This window comes from Chlorocebus sabaeus, chromosome 11 (genome assembly GCF_047675955.1).
Source record: "Chlorocebus sabaeus isolate Y175 chromosome 11, mChlSab1.0.hap1, whole genome shotgun sequence".
Lineage (NCBI taxonomy): Eukaryota > Metazoa > Chordata > Mammalia > Primates > Cercopithecidae > Chlorocebus > Chlorocebus sabaeus.
Genome location: NC_132914.1, coordinates 119642264 through 119666887, shown reverse-complemented (window position 1 = coordinate 119666887; position 24624 = coordinate 119642264). Strand labels below are relative to the sequence as shown.

The following is a 24624-nucleotide window of genomic DNA, read 5'->3' as shown; positions in this document are numbered from 1 at the left end:
CAGTCTGGTCTCGAGCTCTTGACCTCAGGTGATCCACCCACCACAGCCTCCCAAAGTGCTGGGACTACAGGCGCCCGTCACCGCGCCCGGCTAATTTTTTGTATTTTTTTTTTTTTTTTTGAGGCGGAGTCTTCACTCTGTCTCCCAGGCTGGAGTGCAGTGGCACCATCTCGGCTCACTGCAAGCTCCGCTCCCGGGTTCGTGCCATTCTCCTGCCTCAGCCTCCCGAGTAGCTGGGACTACAGGCGCCCGCCACCGTGCCCGGCTAATTTTTTTGTATTTTAGTAGAGACGGGGTTTCACCGTGTTAGCCAGGATGGTCTCGATCTCCTGACCTCGTGATCCGCCCGCCTCGGCCTCCCAAAGTGCAGGGATTACAGGCGTGAGCCACCGGCGCCCGGCCAATTTTTTGTATTTTTTTAGTAGAGACGGGGTTTCACCATGTTAGCCAGGATGGTCTCGATCACCTGACCTCGTGATCCGCCCATCTCGGCCTCCCAAAGTGCTGGGATTACAGGCTTGAGCCACCGCGCCCGGCAGTAGATTAGTTTTTAAAAGGATGTGGTGTAAGACTCCTATATTCTAAACAACTAGAGACTTTTTTTCCTGTATTTTGTCTTCTTTTTTTTTTTTAAAGAACAATAGGGGCTGGGCGCGGTGGCTCAAGCCTGTAATCCCAGCACTTTGGGAGGCCGAGACGGGCGGATCACGAGGTCAGGAGATCGAGACCATCCTGGCTAACACGGTGAAACCCCGTCTCTACTAAAATACAAAAAAAATTAGCTGGGCGAGGTGGCGGGCGCCTGTACTCCCAGCTACTTGGGAGGCTGAGGCAGGAGAATGGCGTGAACCCGGGAGGCGGGGCTTGCAGTGAGCTGAGATCTGGCCACTGCACTCCAGCCTGGGCAACAGAGCCAGACTCCGTCTCAAAAAAAAAAAAAAAAAAAAGAACAATAGGTGTTTATTACATAAAATTAAGGTAAGCAAAATGAAGGCAACAAAATAGCTACAATCCCAAAGATCCTGAAAAAATTACTATAAAGATGTCTAAATTAATACATTACAGTTTAGAAAGATTTTAAATCTCTCATGGCCTAATAGTTCTTTTTTTTTTTTCCGAGACAGAGTCTCGCTCTGTCGCCCAGGCTGGAGTGCAGTGGCCGGATCTCAGCTCACTGCAAGCTCCGCCTCCCGGGTTCACGCCATTCTCCTGCCTCAGCCTCCCGAGTAGCTGGGACTACAGGCGCCCACCACTTCGCCCGGCTAATTTTTTGTATTTTTTAGTGGAGACGGGGGTTTCACCGTGTTAGCCAGGATGGTCTTGATCTCCTGACCTCGTGATCCGCCTGTCTCGGCCTCCCAAAGTGCTGGGATTACAGGCTTGAGCCACCGCGCCCGGCCCAGGGCCTAATAGTTCTTATCACTATTCAAGGACAACACACTAAAAAATAGTAGTTTGAAATTTTTTTTTTTTTTTTTTTTTTTTTTTTGAGATGCAGTTCTCGCTCTGCCGCCCAGGCTAGAGTGCAGTGGCGCAAGTTCACTGCAACCTCTGCCTCCTAGGTTCAAGTGATTATCCTGTCTCAGCCTCCACCACACCCAGCTTATTTATTTATTGAGATGGAGTCTCACTCTATCGCCCAGGCTGGAGTGCAGTGGCACAAGTTCACTGCAACCTCTGCCTCCTAGGTTCAAGTGATTATCCTGCCTCAGCCTCCCGAGTAGCTGGGACCACAGGTGCACGCCACCACAGCTGGCTAATTTTTGTATTTTTAGTAGAGACTGGGTTTCACCCTGTTGGCCAGGCTGGTCTCAAACTCCTGAGTTCAGGCAATCCACCTGCCTCAGCCTCCCAAAGTGCTAGGATTACAGGCATGAGCCACTGTGCCTGTCCAATTTTTAATATATTTTTTGGTAGAGATGGGGTCTTGCTATGTTGCCGAGGTGGGTCTCCAACTCCTCAACTCAAGCAATCCTCCTGCCTTGGCCTCTCAAATTGCTGGGATTCCAAGTGTGAGCCACTGCTCCTGGCCTTGCACATGGTTTTAAAAAATAAAATACATTCAGGTTTATAATTAAAAGCAGTCTGGGCATAGTGGCTCATGCCAGTAATCCCAGCACTTTGGGAGGCTGAGACAGGAGGATTGCTTGAGCCCAGGAGTTTGAGACCTGGGCAGCATAGACAGACTCTGGCTCTACTAAAAATTAAAAAAAAAAAATAGCTGCGCATGGTGGCACGTGCCTGTAGTCCAAGCCAGTCTGAGGCTGAGGTAGGAGGATTGCTCCAGCCCAGGAGTTCCAGGTTGTAATGAGCTATGATTGCACCACTGCATTCTAGCCTGGGCAACAGAGCAAGACCCCGTCTCAAAAACAACAACAACAATTACAACAAAAACAAAAGAACAAAAGAAAAGAAAAGCAACAGTTCTCAGTTCTTCTTCCTCACTCCTCCTTAGTCTTAACCCTGTTCCCCAGAGACTATTAATTTTTTGCTTTTAGTTCTTCTGGTGTTAACTTCCATCCCTCTAAAAATATTCTTGTGGGCCAGGTGCGGTGGCTCACGCCTGTAATCTCAGCACTTTGGGAGGCTGAGGGAGACAGGTTGGCTGAGCCCAGGAGTTTGAGACCATCCTGGGCAACATGGTAAAACTCCATCTCTACTAAAAATACAAACAATTAGCTGGGCATGGCTGTAAATGCCTGTAGTCCCAGCTACTTAGGAGGCTGAGGTGGGAGGATCACCTGATCCCGGGAAGTTGAGGCTGCAGGGAGTCATAATTGCACCACTGTGCTCTGTGCTCCAGCCTGGGCGACAGGAATGAGACCTTATCTCAAGAAAACAAAAACAAAAACACATAAAAATATACTTGTGTTATTTATCAACTGTAGGTGTTATCTATTGACTTTCTGTTATGACTAAGACACGACTACCTCTCCTTTCCACACAATCCTGCCACTATTTTTAATGATCCCTATTGGTTACGTTAATGATATCGTTAAACCTTTATTTTTGAGAAAAAACAAAAAACAAAACCCTAGGCATTTACCCACCTCCCCACTTTGTAAAATGAAGACTTGAGAGCTCTTATTTTGCATTCTACTTCTGCAACATCCCTTCCACCTTCCAATGTCTCATCAATTGAGCTGTTCTCATATTTACAGAAGACATGCATTTAAGAAAGCACAGTGGTGGCCGGCGCGGTGACTCATCACGCCTGTAATCCCAGCACTTTCGGAGGCCAAGGCAGGCGGATCACGAGGTCAGGAGATTGAGACTATCTTGGCTAACACACAGAAACCCCCTCTCTACTCAAAATACAAAAAATTAGCTGGGTGTGGTGGTATGTGCCTGTAGTCCCAGCTATTTGGAAAGCTGAGGCAGGAGAATAGCTTGAACCCACGAGGTGGAGGTTGCAGTGAGCAGAGCAAGACTCTGTCTCAAAAAAAAAAAAAAAAAAAAAAAAAAAAAAAAAGCACAGTGGCTAGATCTAAAAACAGAATGTGAATATTGAAGGAGGACCTTTGAGTCCTCTAACAGTGGCCACCTGGGGTCTGAGCCTTGTCAATGCCCTGGTAGTAGGGCTGAGACCAGGCCTTGCTCATACAATTGAAGGAGGCAGTGAAGGTAAATAATTTTGTGATACGCCATTTATTTATTTATTTATTTATTGAGATGGAGTCTCCCTCTGTCACCCAGGCTGGAGTGCCGTGGTGCGATCTCCGTTCATTGCAACCTCTGCCTCCTGGCTTCAAGCAATTCTTCTGCCTCAGCCTCTCGAGCAGCTGGGCTGGGATTACAGGCATGCACCACCACGCCTGGCTCATTTTTGTATTTTTAGTAGAGACAAGGTTTCACCATATTGGCCAGGGGGGTCTCGAGTTCTTGACCTCGTGATCTGCCCACCTCAGCCTCCCAAAGTGCTGAGATTACAGGCGGGAACCACTGTGCCCAGCAGATACGATTTTTTTTTAAAAATAAAAATTAATGCCAAGACTCCATGATGAACAAAATGAGATATATATATATATATATATATATATATATTTTTTTTTTTTTGAGACAGAGTCTCCCTCCGGCACCCAGGCTGGAATGCAGTGGCTTGAACTCTGGTCACTGTAACCTCCACCTCCCGGGTTCAAGCAATTCTTGTGCCTCAGCCTTCAGAGTAGCTGGGACTACAGGCATGCACCATCACGCCCAGCTAATTTTTGTATTTTTTGTTAGAGACAGGGTTTCACCATGTTGGCCAGGCTGGTCTTGAACTCCTGACTGCAGGTGATCCACCCACCGGGGCCTCTCAAAATGCTGGGATTATAGGCATGAGCCACCACACCCAGCCCCAAAACAATATTTTTAATAAAGACAGGCTCAGCCTAATGTGTAGAGGAGAAAAGACAAGCCCATAAGTGCTCCTAGCTGAGCTCCCCCATTAGGAGTGGCCTGTGCCTGCTTCTATGATTCCACAACTTGCTGATTACAGCTGAAGACTGTTTAGATTAGGGGGTGAGGCGCGCCTTTCAGATTAGGAATATGGATATGGGATTTCAGGAGTATCACCACCACCTGACCTTGCAGCCTGTAAATTAGGGCAATGTTGAATTAGGTAACAGCATTTGGAAGGATTTCAGACATGAATAGAGAGGAGAGGCCAGGAGACAAATTTACTTTGTTCAGAACTTCGTGCATTTCCAGAGCAGTTCCCTCTCCCTGCTCGTCCAGGAAGCACGGTGCTTTGAATAAAGGTCAGCTAGAGGGGTCACCCTCCGATTATTCTCTTCCACTGGCAAGGAGGAGGAAGCCCCTGCCCCCTTACCCACCGCAAAATCCTGGGCTTCCCCGACAGCTGCAAATTCCTCCCTGGAGATGTAAGGCTTCTGGGGTTGCCATGGTCCATGGGAGTGAAATGCTGGCCGCCCTCTGCTACCCCAGCCCCGAGCAGGCTGTTGCAGCCTTCCCTCCGGTCCCCTTCAAAAGCTTTTAAAGGAAATCCCAGGGGGGAGGGAGGATGGGACACTAACCAGGGCTTCCGTCCAAGCAGCCAGGGCGAATAAAAGGGGCTTTTCTCAAACGAACGGAGCAAACCCTGGGCTTGTTTCAAAGGATTTTAAACCCGCGGTCTTTCCCGGAGGGAAGTGGGGAGCAGAGATGGTTCTTCCCAAGCTTAATCTGCTCTACAGCTCCTTTCAGCATTTTTCCCAGGGACGCCTCATCCAGGGTCTTTCCCTGAGGGAGGCGAGGGCAGAGATGATCCTTCCCAATCCCCAACTTAACCTGCTGTCGGAAGCGCCTTGCAGCCTGTTTCAAAGGATTTCTCACCCATGTCTGGCGGGAAGGGGAGGGCAAACAAATGAATCAGCCCCAAAGAGCAGGCTGAGGTTGAGGCTGAACCGGACTCTCGGGTGTGACTTGCAAATTCTGGGAACACTTTGCAGAAATGACGAGAAGCCCCTCCAAGCAGGCCTCTGGGTTTTCCCTCCCACCTTGCTCCCCAGGTCGGGGCTCGGGAGGTTACGGGGGCGGACCGGCGGGCGCGCCGGGGCCAGGGTCCTCCCGGGGCCGCGGGTGGGCGCAGACAAAGAGGCGGAGGGGCGGCGCGGGGCCGGTGCGGACTCGGGGGGCCGGGCAGGCCGGGCGGGCGCGGCGGCGGAGCGCGGGGAGGAGCCGCGCGGCGTCTTCTCCTGGCGGCGCGCGCCCGCCCGGCCCCGTGGCGGCGGCGGCGCGTCACGCTCTCCCCCGCCCCGAGCCGACGAGCCGGGAGGCGGGAGGCGGCGGCCGCGGCGGCTGCTGCTGCTGCAGTGAGGCAGGTGGCGGCGACCCGCGGCGTCCGAGGAGGTGAGCAGGCAGCGGCGCGGGCCCTCTCCCCTTCCCGCCACCCCCCCTCCCCTGCCCGCTTCCCGGCCTGGGGGGCCCGCCCAGGGTCGGGTCTGGGGTCGAAGCCCGGCGTCCGGGAGCGGGGCCGAGCCTTGCGCGCCGGAGCCGTCCGGGAGGGGACCGCGGGAGTCTCGGGTGGCCGGCGCCGGCCGCCGGGGGTCCCTGGGGGGCCCCTCCGGAGCTGGAAAAGTGGCGGCCCTGGCAGCGCCAAGCCGGGCCTTCGCTTCCTCCGCCCGCCTCAAGATGGAGCTTGGACTCCTTGCCCCTGCGCCGCCCCAGGCGCCGCTCTCTCCCAGGCGCCCTGCTCTCTCCCCTGGGCCCCGGGGCGGATGTGGGGTCGGCTGGACCCCCGGGAGGCCAAAGCCGGGCGGGACCTGTTGCCCCGGGCGCCGCGCCCGTCACCTGAGCATTCCTCAGGCCCTGGGTGCCCGGCGCCCGCGAGCCGGCATGGAGGGCACCCTGGACTGGCTTCCCCTGCTGCCCCGGCTTTTGTTTCCCTCCCAAGTGGGGCTGTGATTCTCTGAGACCGAGGAAGGCTGGAGGTGGCCAGATCGCTCTCGGGTTTCCGAAATCACACCGCTGCCCGGTAACCCGAACCTTCTACCGCGGCAGGGGATTGGCGCGGAAGGCAGATGACACTTGTTCAGAGGTTATTTTACAAGCAGAACCTAGCGATTGCCCGAATTGGAAGGTCCTGCCTTTCAAAAATCGGATTTTGATTCGGGGGTGAATCCTGAATCTTGCTGTTTGTCCACTTCATGTGGCTTTTCCATCTGGCAGGAGCCGAGCGCCACCCCCTCCTCCCTACACAGCCCCACCTCTTTGGTATGAAGAAATTACACGTTGTCCGTCACCGGTTTAGATACCTGCTTTTAGCAAAACTTGGGCGCCAGTGAACTGTATTTTAAAAAAGAGGGTGGAGAAGATTCTGTAATTGTGTGTGTGTGATTCAGCAGCCTGGCCTTCTTCCTCTTTTAGGACAGTGGCCCCTAGCAGCTCTGTAAGTATTAAGTACTGTGGCCACTGCTGTCATTAGGGTTATGATTCTGGCTGTTCTTATTATTTGATTTTTATCACTACTGTTACCAATGGTATCCACGAATCAGGAGAGTATCCCAGAGTCAGGAATGTGTTTGTTTGACTTTTAGATTTAATGATAACCTTTAGCAAGTATCCCCAGGCATGTTGCTTCTCAGACTTGGGGCCTTTTTTTCTCTGTAAATTATAACAATGAACATTTATTGAAGGCATCTTGTGGCCAGGCCCTGGGAAAGTCTTTTATGTGTTTTATTTCATTTAATCAACCCCAACCCAGTGAGCGTGCTGTCGTCATGTGCATTTGGCAGGAGGGTCATAGAAAGAAAGGTCAAGTAATTTGACCAGGGTCATATAGCTAAGTGGTGGTGTATGACCCTATACTAATGAAATAACTAAGCACCTGAAGTCAGAATGAATACCTTTAACCAGCGTGTGAACTCAGATATTCTGACTTCAGGTGCTTAGTTATTTGAATAGTATAGGGAACCTATGGCAAAATGCAAGGCTAGTCTGTCTGTCTGTCCATCAACCAATCAATCAATCAATCAATCAACGAGAGGGAGCCTCAATCTGTCGCCCCAGGCTGAGTGCAGTGGCCTGATCTCAGCTTACTGCAATCCCCACCTCCCATGTTCAAGTGATTCTCATGCCTCAGACTCCTAAGTAACTGGGATTACAGACACGCGCCACCTTGCCCGGCTAATTTTTGTATCTGTAGTAGAGATGGGGTTTCACCACGTTGCCCAGGCTGATCTTGAACTCCTGGGCTCATGTGATCCACCGGCTTCGGGCTTCCAAAGTGCTGGGATTACAGGTGTGAACTACCGCACCTGGCCTCAAGGCTGGTCTTCATTAAAGCAAAGTTGAAGTGGGTAATTGGCCAAAGGCTTGTGCCTAATTTTTCAGGTTCAGAGAAAGCAGTTAAGTACATCTTCCCACTAGACCTAGTTCGAAGGGGAAAACCAAAACTAGGTGGGACCCTGGGTAGATATTTTGCCTGAAGATCAAGATTTTGCCCTTTCCTACTTTTTCAATCATTGTTTGAGCTTCACAGCTTGCGCTTGAGCATGACATAAGCTAATCTGGTTTCTGTCCTATTGAGGAGTTTAGAATCTGATGTCCTTATCTTTTTTTTTTGACATGGAGTTTCACTCTTGTTGCCTAGGCTGGAGTGCAATCGTGTGATTTCAGCTCACTGCAACCTCTGTCTTCTGGGTTCAAGTGATTCTCCTGCCTCAGCCTCCTGAGTAGCTGCCACTATGCCCGGCTAATTTTTTGTATTTTTGTAGTGGAGATGGAGTTTCACCATGTTGGCCAGGCTGATGTCACCTGACCTCAGGTGATCCACCTGCCTCGCCTCCCAAAGTGCTGGGATTATAGGTGTGAGCCACTGAGCCTGACCTGATGTCCTTATCTTAAAAATTTTTTTTTTACCTAGTGGCTAAAATTCAGTCTGTCACATCCCATGTGACTCATAAGGGGCGTGAACTAACTCAGTCATGTTTGATTCTTTTTTTTTTTTTGAGACACAGTCTTGCTCTGTTGCCCAGGCTGGAGTGCAGTGGTGCAATGTCGGCTCACTGCAAGCTCTGCCTCCCAGGTTCACACCATTCTCCTGCCTCAGCCTCTCTAGTAGCTGGGACTACAGGCACCTGCTACCACACCTGGCTAATTTTTTGTATTTTTAGTAGAGACAGGGTTTCATCCTGTTAGCCAGGATGGTCTCGATCTTCTGACCTCATGATCTGCCCGCCTCGGCCTCCCAAAGTGCTGGGATTACAGTCGTGAGCCACCGCGCCCAGCCTATTCTTTTTTTTTTTTTTTTTTTTTTTGAGACAGAATCTTGCTCTGTCGCCCAGGCTGGAGTGCAGTGGTGCGACCTTGGCTCCCTGCAACCTCTGCTTCCCAGGCTCAAGCAGTTCTCCTGCCTCAGCCTCCCGAGTAGCTGGGATTACAGGTGCACACCATGGCACTGGGCTAATTTTTGTATTTTTAGTAGAGTCAGGGTTTCACCATTTTGGCCAGGCTGGTGTCAAACTCCTGACCTCAAGTGATCCACCAGCCTCAGCCTCCCAAAGTTCTGGGATTACAGGCATGAGCCACTGTGCCCGGCTGATTCTTGCTTTTTTAGTGCTGTCTGCTGGGATTCGAAAGCCAGCGGATGGTGTGTAAGAGATGAGTTGATTCTCTTATGGCCCATACAAAAGTAGGCACCTTTTAATCTGTCACATACTGGGCACCTCATGTTCTTCATTCTTACTTACAGGTGTATTTCTGGTCTTCCTTGAATAGATATATCAAGGCCAGGGTTTTCATGTTATGGGACCCTTGGAGAATTCTGCGGAGTTCCGTGTACTCAGTAAATGTTTATTTATTTATTTATTTTATTGTTTTTTTTTTTTTTTTTTTTTTTTTTTTTTTGAGACAGAGTCTCATTCTGTTGCCCACGCTGGAGTGCAGTGGTGCAATTTTGGCTCACTGCAACCTCTGTCTCCTGGGTTCAAGTGATTCTCCCACCTCAGCCTCCTAAGTAACTGGGACAACAGGAATCTGCCACCATGCCTTGCTAATGTTTGTATTTTTAGTAGAGCTGAGGTTTCACCATGTTGACCAGGCTGGTCTCGAACTCTTGACTTCAAGTGATCCACCTGCTTTGGCCTCCCAAAGTGTTGGCATTACAGGTGTGAGCCACCACGCCCATCTGTTTCTCAGTTAATTGAAAATGTAAGGTTCATAAAGGTCAGGATTGATTTTATAGCAGTCAAACCAAAGGAAAAAAACAGAAGATAGTATAGTAAAGTCACAGGAAGAGGGTTTAATATTTGTTAACATTACAAGAGAATTTTGTCTACATATTGTTAACTAAATTGAGACTTTCACTTTGTATGACTTTCCACTATCCAAATAATGAACAGCTTCTCTAAGTGAGAGGTCAAATGTGTTTTTCTCTGATATGAAGAGTAGTCAATGTTTATTAGTCATAGCAAGCCTGTAGTTCTCCTTTGCAGTATTTTTTTTTTTTTTTTTTTGAGACGGAGTCTTCCTCTGTCACCCAGGCTGGAGTGCAGTGGCCGGATCTCAGCTCACTGCAAGCTCTGCCTCCCGGGTTCACGCCATTCTCCTGCCTCAGCCTCCAGAGTGGCTGGGACTACAGGTGTCCGCCACCACGCCCGGCTAGTTTTTTGTATTTTTTTTTTAGTAGAGACGGGGTTTCACCGTGTTAGCCAGGATGGTCTCGATCTCCTGACCTCGTGATCTGCCCATCTCGGCCTCCCAAAGTGCTGGGATTACAGGCTTGAGCCACTGCGCCCGGCCAGTATTTTTTTTTTTTTTTTTTTTTAGACACAGGGTCTCGCTTTGTCACCCAGGCTGGAGTGCAGAGGCATAATCATAGTTCACTACAGCCTTGAACTCCTGGGCTCAAGGAGTCCTCCCGCTTCAGCCTCCTGAGTAACTAGGACTACAGGTACGTGCTATCATGCCTGGCTAATTAAAAAAAATTTTTTTTCCTGTGGAGATGAGGTCTGCTATATTTCCCAGGCTGGTTTTGAACTCCTAGGCTCAAACAGTCCTCCTAACTTGGCCTCCCAAAGTGCTGGGATTACAGGCATGAGCCACCATGCCCAGCCCCACTATCCAAATAATCAACTTCTTTCCTCTTCTTGTACAAATGAGATGGAAGGTCAAGTGTGCTTTTCTTTGATAGGAAGAGTAGACAGTGTTGTTTATTATGGCAAATCTGTAGTTCTCTTTTGCAGTATTTTTGAACTGTGACATCATCACTAAAGGCAGCTTGTCAGGCTATGATGTACCTATCTGTGGGCTGTAATTAGATCTCATTTGGTATTCATGCAACAAATATTTATTGAGCATGTACTGTGTGCCAGGTGCTGTTCTAGATGCTGGTGATACAACAGTGAATAAAAGACAGAAATTCCTATTCTCTTGGAACTCCCTTCAAGTAGGGAAAGCAGACGAGAAACAAAAACTAAATTTATTGTATGTTAGGTGACACATGGCAAAGAAAAAACAATCGGAGAAGGGAAAGTATAAAGTACTGGGGATAAGAGTTAGAAGAACGGAAATTTTTCATAGGGCAGCAAGAGAAGACCTAGCTGAGAATGTGACTTTTGAGTAGAGACTGAAAGGAAGTGAGGGAATGTGAAGCCCAGAGAGGAAAACATCCTAGGGAGAAGGAAGGAGGAGGCAGGACATCGAAGACTTTCTAGGCTGTAGTCCTTAAAATATGTATTTGTTGAAATATTTAAAAATACACAATAATTTGGCCGGGTGCAGTGGCTCACACCTGTAATCCCAGCACTTTGGGAGGCCTAGGTGGGTGGATCACAAGGTCAGGAGATCGAGACCATCCTGGCTAACACGATGAAACCCTGTCTCTACTAAAACTACAAAAAATTAGCCGGGTGTGGTGGTGGGTGCCTGTAGTCCCAGCTACTCGGGAGGCTGAGGCAGGAGAATGGTGTGAACCCAGGAGGTGGAGCTTGCAGCGAGCCAAGATCATGCCACTGCACTCCAGCCTGGGCGACAGAGTGAGACTCCATCTCAAAACAAAAAAAACAAAACCGAATAATTTTCTGCCTTTTTTAAAAATTGCTTTTATTTTTTAGAGATAGGGTCTTACTCTGTCACCAAGCTGGAGTGCAGTGGCACAATTATCACTCAGTGTAGCCTTGGACTCCTGGGCTCAAGCCATCTTCCTGCCTCAGCCTCCCAAGTAGCTGGGACTACAGGCATGCACCACCACACACAGCACAGCATATTCCTTTTTTTTTTTTTTTTTTTTTTTTTTTTTTTTTTTTTGAGACCGTGTCTTGCTCTGTCACCCAGGCCGGAGTGCAGTGGCCGGATCTCAGCTCACTGCAAGCTCCGCCTCCCGGGTTTACGCCATTCTCCTGCCTCAGCCTCCCGAGTAGCTGGGACTACAGGCATGCACCACCACACACAGCATATTCCTTTTTTTTTTTTTTTTTTTAAGATGAAGTCTTGCTCTTGTCCCCCAGTCTGGAGTGCGATAGAGCAATCTCAGCTCACTGCAACCTCCTCCTCCCAGGTTCAAGCGATTATCCTGCCTCAGCATCCCGAGTAGCTGGGATCACAGGTGTGTGCCACCACACCTGGCTAATTTTTGTATTTTTAGTAGAGACGGGGTTTCACCGTGTTGGCCAGACTGGTCTCGAACTCCTGAGCTCAGGTGATCCACCTACCTCGGCCTCCCAAACTGCTGGGATTACAGGCGTGAGCCACCGCCTGGCCCAGCAAATTTTTTTTTCTGAACTCTTGGCCTCAAGAGATTCTCCCACCCAGAGTGTTGGGATTACCAGTGTGATCCACTGCACTCGGGTACCATGTTACTGTTATAATTATTTTTTGAGATGGAGTTTCGCTCTTGTCACCCAGGCTGGAGTGCAATGGCGTGATCTCTGCTTACTGCAACCTCCGCTTCCTGGGTTCAAGCAATTCTCCTGCCTCAGCCTCCCAAGTAGCTGGGATTACAGGCATATACCACCACATCTGGCTAGTTTTATATTTTTAGTAGAGATGGGGTTTCACTGTGTTTGTCAGGCTGGTCTTGAACTCCTGACCTAAGGTGATCTACCCACTGCAGCCTCCCAGAGTGCTGGGATTACAGGTGTGAGCCACTGCTCCCAGCAACCATGTTATTTTTAATTAATTAATTTTTTGAGAAGAGGTCTTGTTATATTGCCCAGGATAGACTCAAATTCCTGAGTTTAAGTAATCCTCCCATCTCAGCCTCCCCAGTAGCTGGGATTGTAGGACTGTAGGCTTTTACTACTGTGATGACTATGTCATCTTATTAATGTTTTTTTTTTTTTTTTTTTTTTTTTTGAGACAGAGTCTTGCTCTGTCTCCCAGGCTGGAGTGCAGTGGCACGATCTCAACTCACTGCAAACTCCACCTCCCGTGTTCATGCCATTCTCCTGCCTCAGCCTCCTGGGTTGCTGGGATTACAGGTGCCCGCCACCACGCCTGGCTAATTTTTTTGTATTTTTAGTAGAGATGGGGTTTCATCGTGTTAGCCAGGATGGTCTCGATCTCCTAACCTTGTGATCCGCCCACCTCAGCCTCCCAAAGTGCTGGGATTACAGGCATGAGCCACCATGCCCGGCCTATTAATGATTTTGATGAAGATAAAGATATGGGGAAAAATGAGGCTCAAAAGAATTTCCCTAATTTGTCTAAAAGTCCACACAGCTAGTGAATAGAAATTGAGCCCAGTTTAGGTTATTTTAAGTAATGTACAGAATACCTTGGCAATGGCACAAAGGCCAGCCCAGTACTTGATGTTCAGATGCGCTATTGAGTGTATACTTTCCTATTTGTATCCATCTATTCAGGACTATTCAGGACTTTTTTTTTTTTTTTAATGAGGTGGAGTCTTGCTCTGTCACCCAGGCTGGAGTGCAGTGGCACGATCTTAGCTCACTGCTAGCTCCACCTCCTGCGTTCATGCCATTTTCCTGCCTCAGCCTCCCACGTAGCTGGGAATGCAGGTGCCCGCCACCACACCTGGCTAATTTTTTGTATTTGTAGTAGAGACAGGGTTTCACCGTGTTAGCCAGGATGCTGTCAGTCTCCTGACCTTGTGATCTGCCCACCTTGGCCTCCCAAAGTGCTGGGTTTACAGGCGTGAGCCACCGCGCCTGGCCTTTTTTTTTTTTGAAATGGCGTCTGGCTCCATCGCCCAGGCTGAAGAGCAGTAGCACTATCTTGGCTCACTGCAACCTCCGCCTCCCAGGTTCAGGCGATTCTCTGCCTCAGCCTCCTGAGTAGCTGGGATTACAGGTGCCCGCCACCACGCCCAGATAATTTTTGTATTTTTTAATAGAGACAGGGTTTCACCATCTTTGCCAGGCTGGTCTTGAACTCCTGACCTCATGATTCAGCCGCCTCGGCCTCCCGAAGTGCTGGGATTACAGGCGTGAGCCACCATGCCTGGCCCAGGATCTTTGCTTAACTTTGGGAGGCCTGATAACTTGATATTGGCATATGTAGCTTTTTCCTGGAATTGCGCACCTGGTAGCAAAGCCATCCTTTTTAAAGTTTTATAGTTCAAAATCTATGGGGTTTTTTTTGTTTGTTTGTTTTTTGTTTTTTTAGTAGAAACACAGTTTCATGCTGGGTGCGGTGGCTCATGCCTGTAATCCCAGCACTTTGGGAGGCCAAGGCACCCTCACCTGAGGTCGGGAGTTTGAGACCAGCCTGACCAATATGGAAAAACCCCGTCTCTACTAAAAATACAAAAAAATTAGCCAGGCGTGGTGGCACATGCCTGTAATTGCAGCTACTAGGGAGGCTGAGGCAGGAGAATCGCTTGAACCCGGGAGGCGGAGGTTGCAGTGAGCCGGGATCACGCCATTGTACTCCAGCCTGGGCAACAAGAACGAAACTCCGTCTCAAAAAAAAAAAAAAAAAAAGAGACACGGTTTCACCATTTTGGCCAGGCTGGTTTCGAGCTCCTCACCTCAGGTGATCCACCCATCTTGGCCTTCCAAAGTACTGGGATTACAGGCGTGAGCCACCGTGCCCAACCAAAATCTATGTTTAAGAGAAAACTTTAGTCAAGTGTTTTCAATTTTAATTGGAAAGCAGTGTCAATTGTTAGTATTTGCCTACATACAAGTTTTTAGATAGCTGTTTAGGGAGGCTTTAAACTATTAACAGCATCATATTTTTAAAAAAATTATTTATTATTATTATTATTTTTTTTTTTTTTTGAGACGGAGTCTCGCTCTGTCGCCCAGTCTGGAGTGCAGTGGCCGGATCTCAGCTCACTGCAAGCTCCGCCTCCCGGGTTCATGCCATTCTCCTGCCTCAGCCTCCCGAGTAGCTGGGACTACAGGCGCCCGCCACCTCGCCCGGCTAGTTTTTTTGTAGTTTTAGTAGAGACGGGGTTTCACCGTGTTAGCCAGGATGGTCTCGATCTTCTGACCTCGTGATCCGCCCGTCTCGGCCTCCCAAAGTGCTGGGATTACAGGCTTGAGCCACCGCGCCCGGCCTATTATTATTTTTTGAGACAGAGTCTCGCTCTGTCGCCCAGGCTGGAGTGTACTGGTGTGATCTTGGCTCACTGCAACCTCCGCCTCCTGGGTTCAAATGATTCTCATGCCCCAGAGTCCTGAGTAGCTGGGATTATAGGCATATGCCACCTCGCCTAGCTAATTTTTTAGTATTTTTAATATACATAGTGTGTTTCCCATATAGGCAGAACTCAAAGAATCCGTATGCTTTAAGTTGGCATTTGAGTTACAGTGCACTCTTAAGGGAAACCGTAATGACCGATGGTACTGTACAAGAATTTTGGGCCAGGTGTGGTGGCTCATGCCTGTAATCCCAGCACTTTGGGAGGCCGAGGCGGGCGGATCATGAGGTCAAGAGATCAAGACCATCCTGGCCAACATGGCGAAGCCCCGTCTCTATTAAAAATACGAAAAATTAGCCAGGCATGGTGTCGGGCGCCTGTAATCCCATTTACTTGGGAGGCTAAGGCAGGAGAATTGCTTGAACCTGGGAGGTGGAGGTTGCAGTGAACTGAGATCACGCCATTGTACTCCAGCCTGGGCAAAAAGATCTAAACTCCATGTCAAAAAAAAAAAAAAAAACAAAACCCAAAAACAAAACGAAATAGAATTTTGGCCAGGCGTAGTGGCTCATGTCTGTACTCCCAGCCCTTTGGGAGACTAAGGCAGGAGGATCACTTGAGTCCAGGAGTTTGAGACTAGCCTGGGCAACACATTGAGACCCCTGTCTCTACAAAACCTTAAAAAAATTGGCTGAGTGTGATGGTACATGCCTGTATTCCCTCCTACTTGGGAGGCTGAGGCAGGAGGATCTCTTGAACCCAGAAGATCTGATCCTAGGAGGCTGCAGTGAGCTGTATTCACACCACTGCACTCCAAGCTGGGCAATAGTGTGAGACCCTGTCTCAAAAAAAAAAAAAAAAACAACCCAAAAACCAAACCACTGTGCTCCAAGCTGGGCAATAGAGTGAGACCTTGTCTCAAAACAAAAACAAAAACAAAAACCCCAAAAACCAAACCACTCCTGGCTGGACAATAGAGTGAGAAAAAAAACCAAACCACTCCTGGCCCTGGCACCAAGTACCATGGAATCTTGGCCACAATTAGTAAAGAGCTTTTTTTTTTTTTTTTTTTTGTAAATCTCCATCTGGCACTTCCAGAAGGACAGATTCCACTAGCACTAACTCAATGGGTGGGTCTACTTTTTAATTGTTTATTGTGGTTCAGCAACAAAATCTTAAAAGTATGGTTTTCAAAAATCTTTGAAAAGAGGAAGTAGTCATGTTACAGAATCCCTATTGGGAACCCTCCCTGGTGTCTCTTACCCCGGGGAAGTGTATTCTCACCTACCTCTTTGCAGGAATGCTAATGAGACTACAGGCAGACATTTTGCTGCCCTAATGTTTTCTATAAGCATAAGCTCCAGAATACTTCCGACTTGAATTAAGTAGTTTGGTGTTTGTTTGCTCCTTTGCTTGCTTCTGTCTAAGTATGGCTTGGATAGATCCCAGTTTAACTCTGCCCCTTTTTAACACTTAAAATTGCTGAGTCCTTGATTTATAATATCTTCTCCGAAGTTAAGGGCCAGAAGAAGAGCCAGATGTTCATGATGTGCAAATCATCCAGAATTTGGGTTTGATGTATAAAGGGAAGGCAATATAATGAGTCTTTTATTTTTTTTCCGTGATTCTAAAAATCTCTTCCTTTACTCAAGTATTGCAGTGAAATATTTGGCATATTTCCCCCCTCTTCTCAGGAAAGATAAGAGTCGCTAGGGATGTTTTCCTGAAAATCTTTTTTTTTTTTTTTTTTTGAGACGGAGTCTCGCTCTGTCCCCAGGCTGGAGTACAGTGGCCGGATCTCAGCTCACTGCAAGCTCCGCCTCCCGGGTTTACGCCATTCTCCTGCCTCAGCCTCCCGAGTAGCTGGGACTACAGGCCCCTGCCACCTCGCCCGGCTGGTTTTTTTTGTATTTTTTAAGTAGAGACGGGGTTTCACCGTGTTAGCCAGGATGGTCTCGATCTCCTGACCTCGTGATCTGCCAGTCTCGGCCTCCCAAAGTGCTGGGATTACAGGCTTGAGCCACTGCACCCAGCTCTGAAAATCTTTTAATCAAGGCCTCTGACCCCTTGCATCCTCTCTCTAGCTGATTTACCCCATATAATGACTTATTAAGACATTATATTCTAATACCTTAAAGCAGGAAGGAACCTATTTAGACTTTTCCTTTCTAGATTGTAGAATAAATAAACTTTATAAGCAGGGTGATTTTTTTTTATAGCCTAAGTGAAAGAAAACTTATTTCCTGGGTTTCTGAAAAGTGGGTGTCTTTATTACATGAAACCATATTACTAGTTTCTGTTGAAAGGGATACGTAGCTTGCTTAGGTTGTCATCTTGAGAATCTAGTATTAGAGTCAAGTTTAGATTTTAGAAAATATTTTCCGGTGAAGTTTTTTTTAGGGTCTTAGGTTTATTTTTTCTTTATACATTAGTTTTAAGATGGGCTTTACTTTTTAGTAACATAATGTTCTCTTAAAATATGTGTGTTAATTGTATAAATTATAAAATTTGCATAGATACAAAAACACAGAAAAAAAGAAATTATCCATGATGCTACTGCCCAGAGGAATCTTTTTAATATTTTAGAGTATGTCCTTTCAGTCTTTTTTTTTTTTTCTTTTTTTAAGAGACGGAGTCTCACTCTGTCACCCAGGCTGGAGTGCAGTGACATGATCTCGACTCACTGCAACCTCCACCTCCCGGGTTCAAATGGTTCTCCTGCCTCAGCCTCTTGAGTAGCTGGGATTACAAGCACGTGCCACCACACCTAATTTTGGTATTTTCAGTAGAGACGAGGTTTTGCCATGTTGGCCAGACTGGTCTCAAACTCATGATCTCATGAGATCCACCCACCTCAGCCTTCCAAAGTGCTGGGATTACAGGGGTGAGCCACCATGCCTGGCCTCAGTCTTATAAAAAATTTTTTGACCAGGTGCAGTGGCTCACTCCTGTAATCCCAGCACTTTGGGAGGCTGAAGAGGATGGATCCCATGAGCTCAAGAGTTTGAGCTCAGGACAACATGGCAAAACTCCGTCTCTACAAAACTAAAAGTTAGCCAGGGATGGTGGTGTGTACCTGTGGTCTCAGCTACTCAGGAGGCTGAGGTGGGAGGATTCCTTGAGCCCAGCAGGTTGAGGCTGCAGTAAGCCATGATTGTGCCATTGCACTCTAGCTGGGGTGTCAGAGTGAGACCCTATCTCTTAAAAAAAAAAAAAAAAAGAAACTAGCTGGTTGTAGATAGTAAGTAGGAAAACTGCTAAGTATGCCAGTTTTTAAAGAAATAACAGCTTTAGGCCGGGCGCAGTGGCTCACGCCTGTAATCCCAGCACTTTGGGAGGCCGAGGTGGGCGGATCACGAGGTCAGGAGATCGAGACCACAGTGAAACCCGGTCTCTACTAAAAATACAAAAAAAAATTAGCCGAGCGTGGTGGCGGCGCCTGTAATCCCAGCTACTCGGGAGGCTGAGGCAGGAGAATGGCGGGAACCCGGGAGGCGGAGCTTGCAGTGAGCCGAGATCGTGCCACTGCACTCCAGCCTGGGCGACAGAGCGAGACTCCGTCTCAAAAAAAACAAAACAAAACAAAAAAGAAATAACAGCTTTATTGAGATATAATTCATATGCTGTACAGTTTACCAACTTAAAGTATACAATTCAGTGGTTTTTAGTACATTCACAGTTATGCACCCATCAGCATTATGAGTTTTATTATATTTTCATTTTTTTCCTTTTCTCCCGCTTGGAAAAGTAAGTTTTAGTATATTTTCATCATCCCCAGAGGAAACCATGTATCCATTAGCAGTCACTCCTTATTTCTCCCAACTTTCCCAGCCCTAGGCAGGAGGCCAGGAGTTTGATGCCAGCCTGGGCAACATGGTAAATCTACTCTTGTCTCTACAGATTTGTTTATTCTGTACATTTCATATAAAGGGAATCATATATTACGACTGGCTTCCTTCACTTAACATAGCGTTTTCAAGGTTCCTCCATGTTGTGGCATGCATCTGCCCTTGATTCCTTTTTATGGTTGAGTAATATTCTGTTGTGTGGATGCATCCCCATACCACTTTGTGCATTGTCATCACTTGATGAACCTTTGGATTGTTTCCACTTTTTTTTTTTTTTTTTTTTGAGATTGAGTCTTGCTCTGTTGCCCAGGCTGGAGTGCAGTGGCACCATCTTGGCTCACTGCAAGCTCCGCCTCCTGGGTTCACGCCATTCTCCTGCCTCAGCCTCCTGAGTAGCTGGGACTACAGGCGCCCGCCACCACGCCTGGCTAATTTTTCTATTTTTAGTAGAGATGGGGTTTCACCGTGTTAGCCGGGTGATCTTGATCTCCTGACCTTGTGATCCACACGCCTCGGCCTCCCAAAGTGCTGGGATTACAGGTGTGAGCCCCTGTGCCTGGCTCTTGTGTATAATTTTTTGTGTAGACATATGCTTGCTTTTATGGTGGGCCTATACCTAAGAGTATTATAGAATTGCTGGGTCATATGTGAACTCTACGTTTTGAGGCAGTGCAATACTGTTTTTCAAAGTGGTTGTACCACCAGCAGTCAATGAGGTTCAACTTGTCCAAATCCTCACCAGCATTTCTACATTTTTTTGATTATAGTAATCCTAGTGAGTGCATAGTGTGGTATCTCATCGTGATTTTGATTTGTATTTACCTGGTGGCTAGTAATATTGAACATCCTTTCATGTGCTTTTTGGCCATTTGTATAGCTTCTTTGGAGAAACAAACCTGTTATCTTTTTCTTTTTACCTTCAAAATATTACTTATAAGACTGGGCGCAGTGGCTCACACCTGTAATCCCAGCACTTTGGGAGGCTGAGGTGGGCAGATCTCTTGAGGTCAGGAGTTTGAGACCAGCCTGGCCAACATGGCGAAACGCTGTCTCTGCTAAAAATACAAAAATTAGCTGAGTGTGGTGACACATGCCTGTAATCCCAGCTACTCAGGAGGCTGAGGCAGGAGAATCTCCTGAACCTGGGAGGCGGAGGTTGTGGTGAGCCAAGATCGTGCCACTGCACTCCAGCCTGGGCGACAGAGCCAGGCTCCATCTCAAAAAAAAAAAAAAAAAGGTGTGTGTGTGTGTGTGTACATAAATAAAAATAAATATAACTTTACAAAAGCAAAGCATAGAACAATGGTATGTTACCATTTGGAATGAAAATGGTATACAAAAGAATGCTTCATCTTTTGGTTCCTATATTTAGCAGATATTTATTAAGCATCTTCTATAGGGAGGTACTAGCCCAGACATTGGGGAACTTGAGTAAAACAGGTGTGTGTCCTGCTTCTCGAGGAAACTAGCTGTTAATGGAATGCAGATTAAGAGCAAGAAATCAGGCTGGGTGCAGTGACTCACACCTGTAATCCCAGCACTTTGGGAGGCCAAGGCGGGTGGATCACTTGAGGCCAGGAGTTCGAGACTAGCCTAGCCAACATAGCAAAACCCCGTCTCTACTAAAAATACAAAAGATTAGCCAGGCATGGTGGTGCACATCTGTAATCTCAGCTACTTGGAAGGCTGAGGCAGGAGAATCACTTGAACCTGGGAGGCAGAGGTTGCAGTGAGCCAAGATCACACCAAGATCGCACTCCAGCCTGGGTGACTGAGATTCTTTCTCAAAAAAAAAAAAAAAAAATTGGTTCTGTTTGTTTTGGAAGATAGTACGGATTTCTTAACTTTCTGGAGTTCAGTTTTCTTACCTATAAATTGGAGAGAATAGCTGCTTCATGTAGTTGTTGTGAAGATTAAGTGAATTAATGTGTGTAAAACTCAGTAAATGTTACAATTCTTCCTTGTAATCCCAGTGTCTTTCTGATCTCTTACTTCAACCCCTCAATTTTGTCCTTTTATTTCAATCAGAATGGGGGAAACACTTTTATTGGCATGGGAAATTAAAACCTTTTTTTCTTTTTTTTTTGAGACTGAGTCTCGCTGTGTTGCCCAGGCTGGAGTGCAGTGGCACGATCTTGGCTCACTGCAAGCTCCACCTCCCGCGTTCACGCCATTCCCCTGCCTCAGCCTCCCGAGTAGCTGGGACTACAGGCGCCCACCACCATGCCCAGCTAATTTTTTGTATTTTTAGTAGAGACGGGGTTTCACCGTATTAGTCAGGATGGTCTCAGTCTCCTGACCTCGTGATCCACCCACCTTGGCCTCCCAAAGTGCTGGGATTATAGGCGTGAGCCACCGCGTCTAGTCTTAAAACCTTTCCTTATACCACATTTTAGAAAGTGAATTTGAAATGGCCCAGCGTGGTGGTTCATGCGGTGACTGAGGCAGTAGAATCGCTTGAACCAGGGAGGTGGAGGTTGTAGTGAGCCTAGATTGCACCATTGCACTCCAGCCTGGTGACACAGTGAGACTCCGTCTCAAAAAAAAAAAAAAAAAAAAAGAATGAAAGTGAATTTGAGTAAGAGTGTCTTGCCATTATTGAAGGGAACGTTTTTATTTTTTTTTGAGACGAAATCTTGCTCTTACTGCCTAGGCTGTAGTGCAATGGTGGGACCTCAGCTCACTGCAACCTCTACCTGCTGGGTTCAAGCGATTCTGCTGCCCGATAGCTGGGATTACAGGTGCCTGCCACCACACATGGATAATTGTTTGTATTTTTAGTAGAGACAGGATTTCACCATGTTGGCCAGGTTGAACTCCTGACCTCAGGTGGTCTTGAACTCCTGACCTCAGGTGATCCACCTACCTCAGGCTCCCAAAGTACTGGGATTATAGGAGTGAGCCACCACGCCAGGCCACTTTTTTTTTTTTTCTTTTTTTTGAGATGAAGTCTTCCTCTGTTACCCGGGCTGGAGTGCAGTGGCACAATTTCAGCTCATTGCAACCTCTACCTTCTGGGTTCAAGTGATTCTCCTGCCTCAGCCTCTTGAGTAGCTGGGATTACAGGCGCCCACCTGTACAGCTAATTTTTGGTATTTTTATTTTATTTTATTTTACTTTTGAGACAGAGTTTCGCTCTTGTTACCCAGGCCGGAGTGCAATGGTGTGTTCTTGGCTCACCACAACCTCCGACTCCTGGGTTCAAGCAATTCTCCTGCCTTAGCCTCACAAGTAGGTGGGATTACAAGCATGCGCTACCACGCCTGGCTAATTTTGTATTTTTAGTAGAGACAGGGTTTCACCACGTTGGCCAGGCTGGTCTCAAACTCCTGACCTCAAGTGATCCGCCTGCCTTGGCCTCCCAGAGTACTGAGATTACAGGTGCGAGCCATCGCACCTGGCCTAGAACTTTGAATTTGTGAGGATTTAAACATTCTGCATGGAAAAGCAACTCATGCGCCCCATGTCTAGCTGTGCCCTGCCAAATTTAAGGCCATTTTGTGTGTCAGTTTTATTTCCCACAGTTAAAGATGGGGTTTTTCTTTTGGAAGGTCTGATAGAACTGCTGTGTGTCTGTATAGAAGTTTACCTAAACAGGTGAAAAATAACAAACACTGAAGTTAGGTTTTAAAATCCAAATATGGTCGGGTGTGGTGGCCCACACCTGTAATCTCAGCACTTTGGGAGGCCGAGGCGGGTAGATCACCAGAGGTCAGGAGTTCGAGACCAGCCTGGCCAACATGGCAAAAGCCCGTCTCAACTAAAAATACAAAAATTAGCTGGGGGTGGTGGCGGGTGCCTGTAATCCTAGCTGCTCGGGAGGCTGAGGCAGGAGAATCTCTTGAGCCCGGGAGGCAGAGGTTGCAGTGAGCTGAGATTGAGGCACTGCACTCCAGCCTGGGCAACAGAGTGAGACTCTGTCTTGGAAAAAAATAAAAAATAAAATAAATCCAAATGAAACCAATTCCTGGTTTCCACTTACAGCATCTAAGGTGGTTGTACAGAAACTATCTTATGGATTTGTGAGTAAATTTAGTAGATTGCTTCTCTGGAAATACAGGCTGGGCGTGGTAACTCATGCCCGTAATCCCAGCACTTTGGGAGGCCAAGGTGGGCAGATCACCTGAGGCCAGGAGTTTGAGACCAGCCTGGCCAACATGGTGAAACCCTGTCTCTACTAAAAACATAAAAATTAGCTGGACGTGGTTGTGCATGCCTGTAATCCCAGCTACTCGAGAGGCTGAGGCAGAAGAATTGCTTGAACCTGGGAGGCAGAGGTTGCAGTGAGCCGAGATCGTGCTGCTGCACTCCAGCCTGGGTGACAGCGTAAGACTCCATCTCAACAAAAAAAAAAAAAAGAAAAAAAAAAATATATAAAATAGGCTGGGCGTGGTGATTTATGCCTGTAATCCCAGCACTTTGGGAGGCTGAGGTGGGCGGATCACCCGAGGCCAGGAGTTTGAGACCAGCCTAGTCAACATGGTGAAACCTTGTCTCTACTAAAAATATAAAGATTAGCCGGGCGTGGTTGTGCAGACCTGTAATCCCAGCTACTTGGGAGGCTGAGGCCGGAGAATCACTTGAGCCTGGGAGGCGGAGGTTGCAGTGAGCCAGGATCGTGCCACCCTGGGTGACAGACGGGAGATTCTATCTTAAAAAAATAATAAATAATAAAAAAATAAATATAGCAAGGTGTCCTGTAGTATTGTGAAAATAAAAACGTGGTTATAAGCTGGGCACAGTGGCTCATGCCTTTAATTCCAACACTTTGGGAGGCTGAGGCAGGAGGATTACTTGAGCCCAGGAGTTCAAGACCAGCCTGGGCAACATAGTCTCTTAAAAACAGGATAGGCTGGGCACAGTGGCTTACGCCTATAATCCCAGCACTTTGGGAGGCCAGGGCAGGAGATCGTGAGGTCAGGAGATCGAGACCATCCTGGCTGCTTTTTTTTTTTTGAGAAAAAAAAAAGTGTCTAAAAAAATGTGATTGTTTGTCCATTGTCTCCCAAGACCTATAGCAACTGTTAAATTTGCTCATTTGCAAAATAAAAACAAACTTTTTTTTTGAGACGGAGTATCATTCTTGTCGCCTAGGCCAGAGTGCGATGATGTAATCTCTGCTCGCTGCAACCTCTGCCTCCTGGGTTCAAGTGATTCTCCTGCCTCAGCCTCCCGTGTAGCTGGGATTATAGGTGCCCACCACCACGCCCGGCTAATTTTTTGTATTTTTAGTAGAGATGGGATTTCGCCATGTTGGTCAGGCTGGTCTTGAACTCCTGACCTCAGATGATTTGCCTCGGCCTCCCAAAGTGCTGGCATTACAGGCAAGAAAGCTTTTATAAAGAGAAAAAAACGCAACCCAATATGAAAGACATTGATTCTTTTAAGAGTTGTTTTTGTGCACTTTTCTTGTTCAGAGCAAACAGTTTTGGTATGCTTTTGCTTTTAGCGTGGGCCGTTACTGACTCTTTAAGGGGCGGGCAACAATATGCTTACTTTTTTCCTTTGTGAAGAATGGAAAAGGAAATCAATTATTATTATTGTTTTTTGAGACAGAGTCTCACCAAAAACCCTCCTTGTAGCACGTGGTCTCACTCTGTCTCAAAAGTTAAAAAAAAAAAAAAACAAAAAAACCCAAAAAACTCATCCAGGCTGGAGTGCAGTGACACAATCACAGCTCACTGCAGCCTCAGTGTCACAGGCTCAGGTGATCCTCCTTCTTTAGCCTCCCAGATAGCTTGGACT

The 24624-nt window shown here is 47.4% G+C and overlaps 1 protein-coding gene across 4 annotated transcripts in view; it reads left to right on the top strand.

Annotated features, from left to right (window-relative positions):
• The first annotated feature begins 5684 nt into the window (after positions 1-5684).
• The window catches only part of CLIP1 (CAP-Gly domain containing linker protein 1), a 153947-nt gene continuing 135007 nt past the window's right edge, over positions 5685-24624 (top strand). For 3 of the 4 annotated variants that reach the window (XM_073021186.1, XM_073021185.1, XM_073021184.1), the window contains exon 1: positions 5685-5832. The gene's annotated coding sequence lies outside the window, so the exon portion shown is untranslated. The remainder of the gene's footprint in view (positions 5833-24624) is intronic. The other variant, XM_073021187.1, reaches the window with a different exon arrangement.